This window comes from Tachypleus tridentatus, chromosome 7 (genome assembly GCF_004210375.1).
Source record: "Tachypleus tridentatus isolate NWPU-2018 chromosome 7, ASM421037v1, whole genome shotgun sequence".
In the NCBI taxonomy this organism is placed as follows: domain Eukaryota; kingdom Metazoa; phylum Arthropoda; class Merostomata; order Xiphosura; family Limulidae; genus Tachypleus; species Tachypleus tridentatus.
Window position 1 is genome coordinate 18,822,123 of NC_134831.1, and position 13,361 is coordinate 18,835,483.

At 31.7% G+C, this 13,361-nt stretch overlaps 1 pseudogene across 1 annotated transcript in view; it reads right to left on the reverse strand.

The window, feature by feature from the left end:
• Positions 1-13,361, reverse strand: part of LOC143255233 (uncharacterized) — a 175,113-nt pseudogene that overhangs the window by 51,461 nt on the left and 110,291 nt on the right. The window contains exons 8-11 of the transcript XR_013030474.1: positions 12,683-12,826; positions 3,735-3,949; positions 2,926-3,078; positions 1,515-1,685 (exon numbers count right to left, since the gene is read on the reverse strand). The product of XR_013030474.1 is annotated as an uncharacterized LOC143255233 (transcript). The remainder of the gene's footprint in view (positions 1-1,514; positions 1,686-2,925; positions 3,079-3,734; positions 3,950-12,682; positions 12,827-13,361) is intronic.

The window sequence follows — 13,361 nt, forward strand, 5'->3', positions numbered from 1 at the left end:
ACATGAATTCCTTTTTTTCAGGTACAGGGCACACAACAGGCAAAACTTTCGGCGCCTGTCGTGTGAAAGTGGGTTTTCTCGGGGCACTCCCATTTCCCCCCACATCAAAATCTTCAGGCATTGGATTTCTAGATCCTAGCCTAGGCAACCTTTTTGCCAGACCCAGAATCGGGCCATTTGATTTGATCTGAATTTGAATGAATTACATTCATGTTCACATCTGCCCAACTTTTTCCTTTCGGGACAGGTCCCGACCTTTCCTTCCACTGCTGCCTTTGCCTCCACCCAAAAGAACATTTAGTGAGACATTCTCCACCCAAAAAGTCAAGAATAATAACAATAATTAATTTATTAAAATAATAATAAAAAGAAAACCACCACTTAATCTTAATAACAATCCACGAGAGGGGACGAAGAGGAACTACAAAGTTCCTGAACACCCCAGTTGGGGAGAGAACTCTTCTGATTTCTCTCTCTCTAAACTGAACCCCTGCCATGTTAGTTTAGTTTAATTTTTAGTTGTAATGGAAATTTTTACAATTTTTTTATTCAAATCTAAAACTAAACACAATTCTAGTGTGGTTTTATTGTTCACAAAAAAGCACCTAGTTATACCTAGTTTAAACTCTGTAAATGACCTGGTTGATCATACTATGGTCCAGACTGCCTGATATAAGTAGATCTATTCCCATTAATATTCTAAAGAAAATGAGGAAACTTCTTTGTTAGTAAAGTTAATATCTTAAAAAAATTGGTAGTGAATAAGAGAAAGCTAGCCAAGCAAATTAATATAATCTCCAGAACCAATAAATACAGAGCTAATGTGAACAAAGCATTCACATTCACGTAAAACATCACTTGATAAAGACAAGTACTGTATACATTATACAGTACACAACACAACATTACATGACTGTTTCTGGACTGTGATACAGAAGTACATAAATAATAAGATAATATTTCCAAACATTAACCAAAATAAACTAGCTAACACTCCTGAAAATATAGTGTATATGAAAGTAATAATTTTATTTATATAAGCATCTGTAATGAGCTACCTGTGCTGTGCTTGCCAAGGGTATCTAAATTTGTTTTTTAGCACTATAAGTCTACAGACTTATTGCTGAGCCACTTAGAGGTGTATAAATGTCAATGAAAATTTTTATCACTGAATTTTCAAAATATTAGAAATTATAATTAAAGAAGAAGTAAAGTTAATTACACACTAAATTTGCCTTTTAAATATTTTGAGAATTTTAACAGAATTTCTTTTAATGAAATAATTTTAAGTTTCTGAAAGAAAGTATTTTTTAGTACAAAAAATAAATAGCCTATACTTATTTGAATTTTATAGTTACATTAAAATAACCTTCAAAATATTATAATATTCAATAATGTAAATAACATTTCCAATGATCCAAAATATTTAGAACAAAGCACTTAAACTAATACATTAACAAGATAACATTATCAAGGAGAAAAACATTTTTTCTTCAATCAGCTGTTTAGCACACCTTTTCAATAAGATCTATTGTAGGTTGCAGATCTAGTCCAAAGTCAATAAACTTCCATTCAATTCCTTCTCGTTGATATTCTTCCTGTTCTAAGATGAACATGGTGTGGTTGAAGAGTTGCTGTAGCTTCTCATTGGTGTAGTTTATACATAGTTGTTCAAAGGAATTAATCTATGAGAGAAGCAAGAAATAGATCATGTGCATGCAGTAGTACAACTGAAACCTTGCTCTTTGATAACTTAGAGCAAAACAAAATCATGAAGTGCCATGAGCGTGTCCATCTTAGCCAGTAGCAGAATATATTATACAGTAGTATCTTACACACTCCACACACTAGTGTTTCATATAATATTTTTAATTTTAAAAAATCATATCATACATTACAGAATCATTGATTGAATTTTTGTATTCAACCTAGTGATATAATAACATATCCTGGAATATCCATGAATTATTGTTTCACATAACAAACCAAAATAATGTGCTTAAGTACCTTTATCTTTTCTATGATATAACTCTAACACCAACATAAAATGATGTCCTCAGGTATTATGATCTTTGGTCTTTGATACTAAAACATAACCATGTATTCGTGTTCTAAAATATCCATATACAACTTTTGGACAGAGCAACACAGTAGCACTAATGTAAAGCAATAGGTATAAAAAAATACTAGTATATCCACATCTTATCCATCTAACATATCAAAATCTATGAGTACTGCAACATTTTAAAATTTTAAATTCCTATGGCCTGAGACTGTAAAAGACAATTATATAGTAACCACTTCCTATTCTTCAACACAGTAGAGTCTAGAATGAGTGTCCTGTAATAAATCACAGATTGAGCTTTGATGTTCCCAAACAGAAGAGTTTGAATTTGTCATAAAGTAGTCACTGTTACAACCATAAAGTAGAGTTTAAATGTATTACTATTGTTGTCATTGTCAAAGCGATAAGGAATTCCTATGGTACTTATTACTCTGTTATAAAAAATATTAATGAACTATAATCATCAATGTCTAGTAGTAGTAGTAATAGAATGAAAATCATCTAGTTGTAATAAATAGATATGATTTCCTTGTACACAACGTGTTCAAAATGACATAAATCTGATTATCAATTGTCAGTTAATCTTAAACCTAGAAAAGTAATGTTAATTACTTCTACAAGTCTGTTTAATCTTTGTCATCATAAAAACAACACTATGAACAAATAAAGTTCCTAAAAATATTGAATATCATCATAAAAACAACACTATAAACAAAAGCCTTAAAAGTTGTTTCACTTTGTAAATTTATGTGCAATATCAAAACCCCACAACCATATACAGTAGCTCTAAATTTGGTACACTTAAAATCAAGTTAGACAAGAATATTTAATGTTTTCTTGAGTATTCACTGGTTCCTCACCTCAAAAATTTCAAATCCAGCAATGTCTAAGATTCCAATAAAGGATGCACCTTGTCTCTTGGTCCTGTCAAGTGATCGGTTTATTCTGTTGACCAACCATCGGAACATACGTTCATAACAAGCTTTTGCTATAGCTTCCACAGCAAATTCAACCTATAAAAAGAAAAAAATGATATCTGGCATTTAAGAACTATTGGTCAAAATATCAAAACCACTAAACACTTATACTGTAAAAAAGCAAGTGTCCTCTAACAATGAAAAAAATATTTATTCTGGTTCACACAATTATATGAAAATGCAAGAAATATATCAAACCTTTCTACAGATTTAGAAAATGTTTTAGTAAAATTTTGGAATTGAAAATTATGTTTTTATCAAATAATTAATCAATGCAATAAATTATAAAAACCTGCAACTTAACTATTTCATCATCTAAATCAATGTTTCTACACACTTGCAATTAAATGAACTCATAAACTAAACCAGCTCATAGTTATTTAAATCACTTAATTATTAGAAGCCTATAAACATAATAAATTAAATTATTCAATAAAATTCCAAACTATAAGATAAAAACTTAAAATACTATAGTATGCACAACTCTTCTGGAACCACAACTACAAAAGCAGTATTAAATTAACACTTACCATGTGAATGTAACCAAACGTTTTTCTATGATGCTTACTTGCTTATTAATTTTATTTTAGTCTAAAATGGGCTCAAACCTTTAAAATTGTCTATTATCTACTAATTAACCTGGCATATACTATCCTTCAGCTTATAAACTGTTAAGTCATTTTTTCCATTACCTGCTCTTTTGTCTGTGCCTTAGTTACGTAGTCTCGTCCAACCTTCAATCGAGGCTTCAGGAAAGCTTTGGTCATCTCTGTGACATTGAGACCAAGCAAGTGGCTGACTTTCTGTGCAACAGTATTATCAGGTAATGTTGCCTGGTCTGAGTTTCTCTCCTGTTTGAACTTCATATTCCCAAACAATATAACAGCAGAAATCACATGGAAAATGGCTATATAGAAAAGCCAAAGGTTACTTAATATTCACCAAAAATATATCCAGATTACACAACATTTACATTAGGTTTAGCATATAAAACAAAAGAACTTGAGAAAAGGAATTATGTTACTTTGATGATAAACTGAAATTACTACTCTCTTACCAAGGTATATTTTACCATTTAAATGAAATAATTTGTATATTAGTTTTATTTATCTGTTTTTATGCACAACATGTACACACACACACACACTTTTTGGTGTATTTTTATGTGAGACCTTATTGAAAGTCCAGATGCACCATAGACCTGAGGCAAAGTTCAACATTCACTTCCAATATGATGGGAGAAGAGACATGAATAATGTTGATACCCAGTTTTATTTTGTAAACAGGATATTCTACACTAAACTGTCAGGAAATAATCACAATAGCATTCATATTTAGAAATATAATGTAACTTGAAGAATGGCTTTTGGCATGACTGAAATTTTCAACAATTACTTTTTATGATGAGTGGAATAAATAGCTCAGAGATTTGGTTTTGAGTGAAACCAAGAGTGCAAAGAATTAATCTTTTTAAAGTTCATGAAATAATTTAGATTGATAAATATACTTCAACTTTTCCATCACTGTGGACATATGCTTTTGTTTGTATCTCTATATTTTGAACACACATAAACCAAAGCTTAGATGATCAAAAATAAACATGTTATTTAATTATTTAATTAGTATTTAAACTGTATTTAAATTAGATTTAATTTAAATTAAAAGTATTTAATTATACTGTGCTCATAAACTCACTTTCATGCCATTGAAAAAAAAAATTAATTTGGATTTTAAGATGTGTATCCAAATCATCTTCAGACTATCAATCATTAACTGATCTTTAGCATGTATGTTACAAAACTAATTTTTGTAGAAATTATGAAATTTTCACAATTTGATTATAGTTAATCTTAAATAAATACTTACATCAGGAATTCTCAGTCTTTCCTTTATGAGTTCCTCTTATAATGTCACCAATCATGTAATTTGAAATCCTGAATGTACTTGATACAATACAGATCATGCATCAACATATCCATAATTCTCCTTTCTCCCCACCTTCCACATGACTTATTGTACATATATATTAAAAGATTGTAAGTTATGCTTTCCCACCATAACATAGATTCTGTATTTGCAGTCATGATGATAAATTACATATAATCTGGTTGTAGGAAGGTGAGTGTAAATGTATTTCAAACATCAGAAGTTTATTCTAATTCTAAAAATTCAAAAGTCAGATCAAATGGGTTTACCTCTGGAATACTGAAAGCCAAAGTACCCTTACTGAAAAGGAGGAAACTTGAAAGAGTCACACAACTAAAGCTTTACCACAAATACGTATTTAGGTCTGAAAGTTATAGCATAAACCACTATGACTGAAAGAGTAGCCCAGACAGATCTTTATTACCTTTATAAAAAATTCAGACGAAACCAGTTTATTTACTCTGCGAGTTTTATGTACTTTACCTAATATGCATAGGTCTGGTAATTCTATAAGACCTATTGCCACCAATTTTAATATTTATATTTGCCATTAAGATGGTTTTTGCACTTTTTCAACTCTGCTTGAAGAAAAAATGAATTTACTATTAAGTATAGGTTTGTATTTTCTTAAAGTGCTTGATATTTGATAAATATTTTATGTGTGTGGGTGTTAGTTTTGATGTTCAATCACTTCAAACTATAATTCTTCTTGATGAAGTAATTTAAGATGAATGTATTTCAGAGCTTGATCAATCTGAATATGAAATAAAGTCCATTTTTATCAAACTTCACTAATTTACCATCAAACAGTTTTCAATTTGTTTTGAATGTTAAAACATTTAATCAAATTAAAAGAGTAATTATGGGTTATGAATAACTACTAACTTAGCAAATTCATTTTTATGATATTGTCAACAAAACTGCTTGAAATTCAAAATAGTGTCTCAGTGCCTGTGTTATTACGAGTTATCAACTGTTACTGAAGAGTAACTGGAACCATTAAAAAGCATCTGATTAGTTATCATTTATCATCTGTACAACATTAAATGGAATTATCCAAACTTTGTTAATACATCATATATTCTTCAATATTAAGAAATGTTCAAGGAGTCATATATTGCCTTCTGCAATTCCTCAATTCACTATTTCAATAATAAGATATGGAGTTACTCAAAACTGTGGATTAGTTAGATAGGAAGAGATATGATGCTATTCAAACCTGTGCAGTAGATGGATAACAAGAGGAAGGTGATGTTACTCAAAACTATAGATTAGTTGGATAGCAAAAGATGTGATGTTACTTAAAACTGTGGATTAGTTGGATGACAAGAGAGAGGTGACGTTACTCAAAACCACATATCTTTGTTACTTTGTGCAAGTAGAATAATGCCAGTCTTATCTTTTTTTTAATGAAATTTTTAGCATTTATCTTTTCTGTAATAATCCAAGATTTATGGCATAGTTTACCTTTTAAAGATTAATTTGGAATACAGAATAAAACGTTTAAACTATAAATTAGAAAACATCAATAATGGCTTCAATAAATTATTTGCTACTCAGAGCAGTCAATAATTTATAATGTTACTGCTCATATTTTTGACAATTTATGTGACACTGTTTGCTGTTTTTTCACAATTGATGTAGAATTACTGCTTGATTTTTTTCACCATTTATGTGGCATTACTGCTTGTTATTATAATACTTGTGTGGCATCACAACCTGTTTTTTCATGATTCATGTGATATTACTACTTGGTTTTCCAGTGATTTATCTGATATTACTGCTTGGTTGTTGGTTGATTTGTTTTTGATATTTTATGTAATATTTCTGTTTTCAACAGTGTTTTCAACAATTAATTTGTGTTTGCAGGAATATATAAACGAGATAAGAATCATTTACACAAATGCCATATAAGCATTGCATATAATCTAATAAGATTTAGATGGCATATTGATAAAACTCAGTTGGTATGCACAATGAGACCAGTTATACATATTTCCAGTCTTGCCGAGTAATTTGAATGACATTAAATTTCAGTTGTATATCTATCTTTTTGTATATCCTTTCCTTTTATCTTCTAGAGAATAATTATATTATTATCTCATTACTGATAAGTTTGAGCTTTCTTCTCTTTTTCCTTTCAGATTTGCAGATTAATCATCTGCATTCCATTAGTGACAAAATAAAATGGTGACCCAATCTTTAGGGTTACTGATAGACTATAAGTGTAATGGTCAAGTCTCACTACTCGCCCAGTCAATAGTAGCCCGCAACAAGAGTTTGTGGTGGTATTGTTGACCTAGAAGTTTTGAATTGAGAGTGGCCAGTGTAGATGGCTTTACAAGAATATCAGAAACAAATAAAAAAAGACACTGAAGGATGTGACTTTTGCTGTTTATACTCATCAATGTATTTTTTACTTCCACCTCTCAGAATGATATTAAAAAACTACATTTTGTTAAGTTCAATTCCTCAATTTTCAATCTTCTTCTTGATACAAGATAAATAACACTATTTCAAAAAATAAATCAGTAAACATATTACACAACCTCAGGTAAATTTTCTACAAAGAGTTAACAAGAAAAAAAACTTGGAATCTATTACTCATAAGATCCGTGATTATAAAGATTAATCAATGTACTAGACTACTGATTTTATCGTAATTTTCTGTGTAGTTGCTAAGAAGTAGCATAATTTCAAATTAGCCATGACCCATTAAATATTTGTGACACTTTTCATGTTGTTGTTTGAATTTTTTTTTTCCATCATTTCCATGCACTCCCGTTAAACTACACCTTCAAACAGGTTTTGTGTGTCAGATCAATAAATCCTGGTCTATCTGAAAAAACTCCATGTGATCAGACAAACAATCTCACGTACACAACTTTATTTATCCAGAATAATGTAAAGTAAGCAATGAAGTATGGTAATGGTGTTTATGGCCTGGCATGGCCAAGCTCGTAAGACGTGCGACTCATAATCCGAGGGTCGCGGGTTCGCGCCCGCGTCGTACCAAACATGCTCGCCCTCCCAGCCGTGGGGGCATTATAATGTGATGGTCAATCCCACTATTCATTGGTAAAAGAGTAGCCCAAGAGTTGGCAGTGGGTGGTGATGACTAGCTGCCTTCCCTCTAGTCTTACACTGCTAAATTAGGGATGGCTTGGTGCAGTGGGCTAACAACCTACTCACTTAAATACTTGTTGAAGAATCCACAAGCGATTGCGGCCCTATGTTCCTAGATGGAATCTAATGGTGATAACTAACTAATGGTGTTTATAATAGCATACAGAGTGCGAAACAGGTTGTATGAAACACTTTACAATTAGAAAAACTAAAGCTAAAATGAAAATCAAGTGTCACAGATGAGAACAACATTGTGCCATATCATATTTACTACATTAAAAAGTTTGGCTTAACAAACAAACAAGCAAGGTGGTTTGGAATGGTAAAGCCAATATGCAATCAGACTTCTCAGACAAAGGTCTTTCTGATGATAAGAAGTTTAAGTTTTTTAAATAATCGTAGCATTTGAGAGAAAAATTCTGAACAGACAAGTATACATGCATTATTTATAGAGATTCAATTAAGAAGAGCTTAAGTACAATCCAGAAAGAACATAGAAGGCAGACATCTAGTTTCATGAATAAAAACAAGTGACCCATTTCACAGGAGACTGTACTGGGTCAAAAACAAATGTTCTTCTCAGCAGGTTACTTCATTGCCCCATGCACACTTTAATTTAGAAAAAAAAAGGTTGTTAAATGGTATATATATACACACACAGTGGTACCTCGATTCTCAAACTTAATCCATTCCAGAAGGCTGTTCAAAAACCGAATCAATTTTTCCCATAAGAAATACTGTAAATTAAATTAATCCGTTACAGATTTCCAAAAATTACACATTATGAAGCATTTTAAGTAAAAATATTGTTTATTTATACCTGTATAATAATACTTACATGCATAAAGTCAACCACAAAAACTATAAACACAATAGAAAAACAATAAATGAAAATTTAACTGCACTTTACCTGTGCTGAGGAGAGCAGATGGTGTAAATGAAAGGTGGTGAGGAACATGGAGAGTAGGAGGGTTATTATTGTTTGTTTCCATAAAAACGTCAGGTAACTTTCCTTCTGGGGTTCTTTCTCTTTTCTGTCTCTTTGCACCGCTACAACCTGCTTGAGACTCACTGGACCTATTTCTCACTAAAAACTTGTCAAATGAGGTTTGTTTCTGCCTGGCACCCTCCCCATGTCTCACCACACTATGTATGCCACTTCTCTTCTTAAATTTTTCAAACCACCCCCTACTACCCTTAAAGGCATCACTTGTATCAGCCCTCGTTCCAGGGGTGTTTTTCAGGAGGTCAGCATGAAATTGCTCTTTGCTTTCTCACAAATGATGATCTCAGAAATGCTATCACCAGCTAACTGTTTTACATTTATCCAAATCAACAATAGTTTTTCTACCTCTTCCATTGTTTGTGATCTTTGTTTCATAAGCACTGTCACTTCTTTTGCAACTTCAGCTCCTTAGCTGACCTCTTTATTTTTCAGTGTAGTGCAGACTGTAGACTTCGTTATACCAAACTGTGTAGCAAGGTCAGACATGTGAACACCTCTCTCATACTTCACTATGAAATCTTTTTTCACCTCTATTGTGATTCTAACAACTTTTCTTTTTGGTTTGCTGCTTTCATTATCCTTCTTTGACCCCATGGTAGCTTATTTAATCAGAATATTTAGATAAACAACAACAAAAAAAGAAAAATTAGAACGTTCACAGCAGATTTTAGTGGGGGTGTGGACTGAGTGACAGGTGTGGGTAAAATGTTTTGGGCAAGCTTGGCGTGGGCTGAAAATGGTCGGAGGGTCGTTCAGGTCATCAGTCAGGTTATTTCGAGGGTTCGGGCCACGACAGCTTGGTTCAGGAATCGAGTTTATTTTCAACAACTGAGACATCTTTTTCTCAAACAATATGTTCAAAAATCGAATTGTTCGAGAAGGGAGTCGTTTGAGAACCGAGGTACCACTGTATTAATATACATGCTTATGGAGCAACCACATTCTAATGTGTGGTTACAGGTGGTGTTACGATAGCATGTAGTTGGGACCAGAGCTCAGTACACTGCCATTTACCTGTAGTGAAAAATTTTCAAAAAAGTAAACCAGTAATACCTAATAACTAAGCATACTTTTAGGACTAAGGTTCTTTAAGTACACATCAGAAACGACTGGTGATGCCACAAAATCAGTCTAGTCAATAAAAACCCTAGAGAAAAATATAAATACCCAGGTAGACCCAAGACTATGCATTACAAGGATAGTGCAATGCGAATACAGAAGTGGTACAAACTGAGCAGTAAGGTGTTCCCCATCCTGGTTAAAACTACAAGACTTCATACTGATAATAGTCATTGCATTTCTGCTACAAAATTATGTGCTTGTATAAAATGGTGGAAAAGGTACTTGATGAGAGGCATCATTATTTACAATATTGCTTTAACTATCCACTTACAGAGGACATCACCCTCTCATGGAGCACTTGCTTAGAGGGTGGTAATGCATTTAGAAAAAACACTGTGGTATATATAACTTATTAGACACCTCATTGTAGGAAATCATACAAATACAAACTTTTACATGATGAGAAGAGAACATTTTGGTTCAAGTGATCCCATATTCCCAAACATCTCTGTAACTATTAAGTGATGCTGAAAGGGTAATGATAGATTGGTTACCACATCCATTAAGAAGGTAACAAAGAATTAAATAACAACTGCTAGGGAGTCCTTCTGAATTGAGAAATAACAACTGGAGACAAATGGAATACCAAACCTGAATAAATGGCAATATGATGTAAATAAAATTTTTAAAATGTATTCAGGTTCATCCATATATCAGCTGGCAGAATGTCTTTTAAAGATCCCAAAGGCCATTTAGCATTAACAGCATGATCAACTTGTAGTGAAAATTTGTCAATGAGATCTTTTCTACAGTCTAGAGGTAAACTGTATGAGTAAGGTCTCCAAAGTAGTAAGAGAAGCCTCTATATTTCAAGAAGCATTAGCATCAGAACTGGAATTGACTTCAGAATTCACAGCAAATTTGAATCACAAGAAGGAAAAGTCTTCAGTATTTCAGTGGTTAGTCTACATGATTTAACCAATAATATGGACCTTTACTTTACCACATAAACCACCTTAAAAGTATGAACAAAAACAAGCTAGCACTAATTTTAGTCTTAAGGTTATTTTGATATGAATAATTAAATACCTCTATTTGATAATTATATTAAAACTAGTTTTGCAGTATGCAAACACTACATACCTTATAGTGTATATTTACTATCTAAAAGATTAAAACATCCATTAATGTCATCCTGACTTTGTTAGTTACAGAAGCTGATCCTGTCAAGGAAATTATTTACTGTTTTTTATGGGGCAGTTGTATATACAGGACTGTTCTGCACCTTTCACACAGAGCACAGATACTTCATCCTTCTTCTGGTTTTCTGATTAATCAGCTACTGAAAGAAGCTGCTTTGTGAACACAGTTTGAAACTTTCAGGGTACATTCTTTCAAAAGAAACTGATTTGTGAATACAGTTTGGAACTTTCAGGGTACATTCTTTGAAAAAAAGCCAATTTGTGAATACAGTTTAAAACTTTCAGGGTAAATTCTTTAAAAGAAGCCGATTTGTGAATACAATTTGAAACTTTTAGGGTACATTCTTTCAAAAAAAGCTGATTTGTGAATACAGTTTGAAACTTTCAGGGTACATTCTTTCAAGAGAAGCTAATTTGTAAATAGAGTTTGAAACTTTCATGGTACATTCTTTCAAATGAAGCTGATTTGTGAATACAGTTTGAAAATTTCAGGGTACATTCTTTCCGATCTCAGAGACAGCAAGATTTACTTTTGATTTGCAACTTGCATATACAAGAAATCTCATTTGGTTTCTGTAGCGATAATGATCTTTACTGCTGCTGACTGTGCATTTATTTCTTGCTAAAAACACTTTGATTCTTCCATTTATTTTATTTCATATTTATCCATCACAGTGCAATAGTTCTGTCACTACAACATTAATTTTTTTTATTTTAAATCCCCTGTTTTTAGTAAAGTGTTTTATTTTTATTCTGACCTCAGCACTATATAGTGTCCTTCAACCTTTGCAAAATATCATTTAACTCATGTTTCTGCATACTAGCTCTCAAATTCACAGGTTTTGCAGAGATCAGGTAGCTGTGAGTTAAATTTAATCTTGAGATCACTGCAACTCATTATATAGAATACACTCTCCAAAATAACCATAAATTAACTATAACAGCCATGGAACTTAGTTCACGATTACACTTACACAACACAAATAATAGTCTTATTGACATCTTCTTGAAGAAAAGCACATGATAAAAAAAAAGCTTTTAAATGAGTAATTGGTATTGAATGGAGTGTAAAAAAATTGTAAATGAAACCTTGTATTAATATTTTTCCTGACACAAACATAACAATCACTCAAGCATAAGCCATGTTATAAAAGTTTAACACTGAAACATTTGTGATATGTGAAAATGTGTATGTTTTAACCCATTCACTTCAGCAAGGATGTATATTTCTCAGTATATGTCCCAGCTTCAGTGAAAGGATTAAATCTATTATTCAGTATATACTCACAATTTCAACACATCTAAACATGTATCTTACCACTTAGATCTTCCTGAGACAAGCCCATGATTTCCATAGCTTTAACTGTACTTTTGAATTCTTGGCTTTCAACAATTCCTGGAACTTGGATATTCCCATTGGAAAGGAATTTGTAATTTTTCATATCTTCCAGAAGATATTTTTCTGTTTATTAAAGTAGTGAAACAAATTATTTAATTTGCATTAAACTTCACACCAAAAATGTATTGAGATTACAGCAGTAAATTAAATTGTCTAATTGCACTCAAAACTTCCAATGGTTCTTTTGTTTGTACCAATATAACATATTATCTAACAGCACTAATGCCTTCTTTGTCACAATGGTAGAATAGGCTATCTAGCAGCCCTGAATTTCAAACATGTTTTGTTCTGTTTGCAACAGTAGAACAGATTTCTTATTTCATACAATATTTTCAAAAACTATGACTACAATAAAATTCTAACAGTTTACTGCACAAGTACATAAACACAGGAGTTCCAACACATTAAACATTAGTTCTTCTTCTAAATTCATTACAAAACTATATGTGTAAAATGAAAGTGCAGCTACAATAAAAACCAGGTAATAGTTATAGTATAAAAGAAAGAAAATTATAACTTAATGAATATCTAAATCATTCTTATAATATCTTTGTATAAGTATAAATTATCATTAAACGATCATAAAATCATGTTTGTT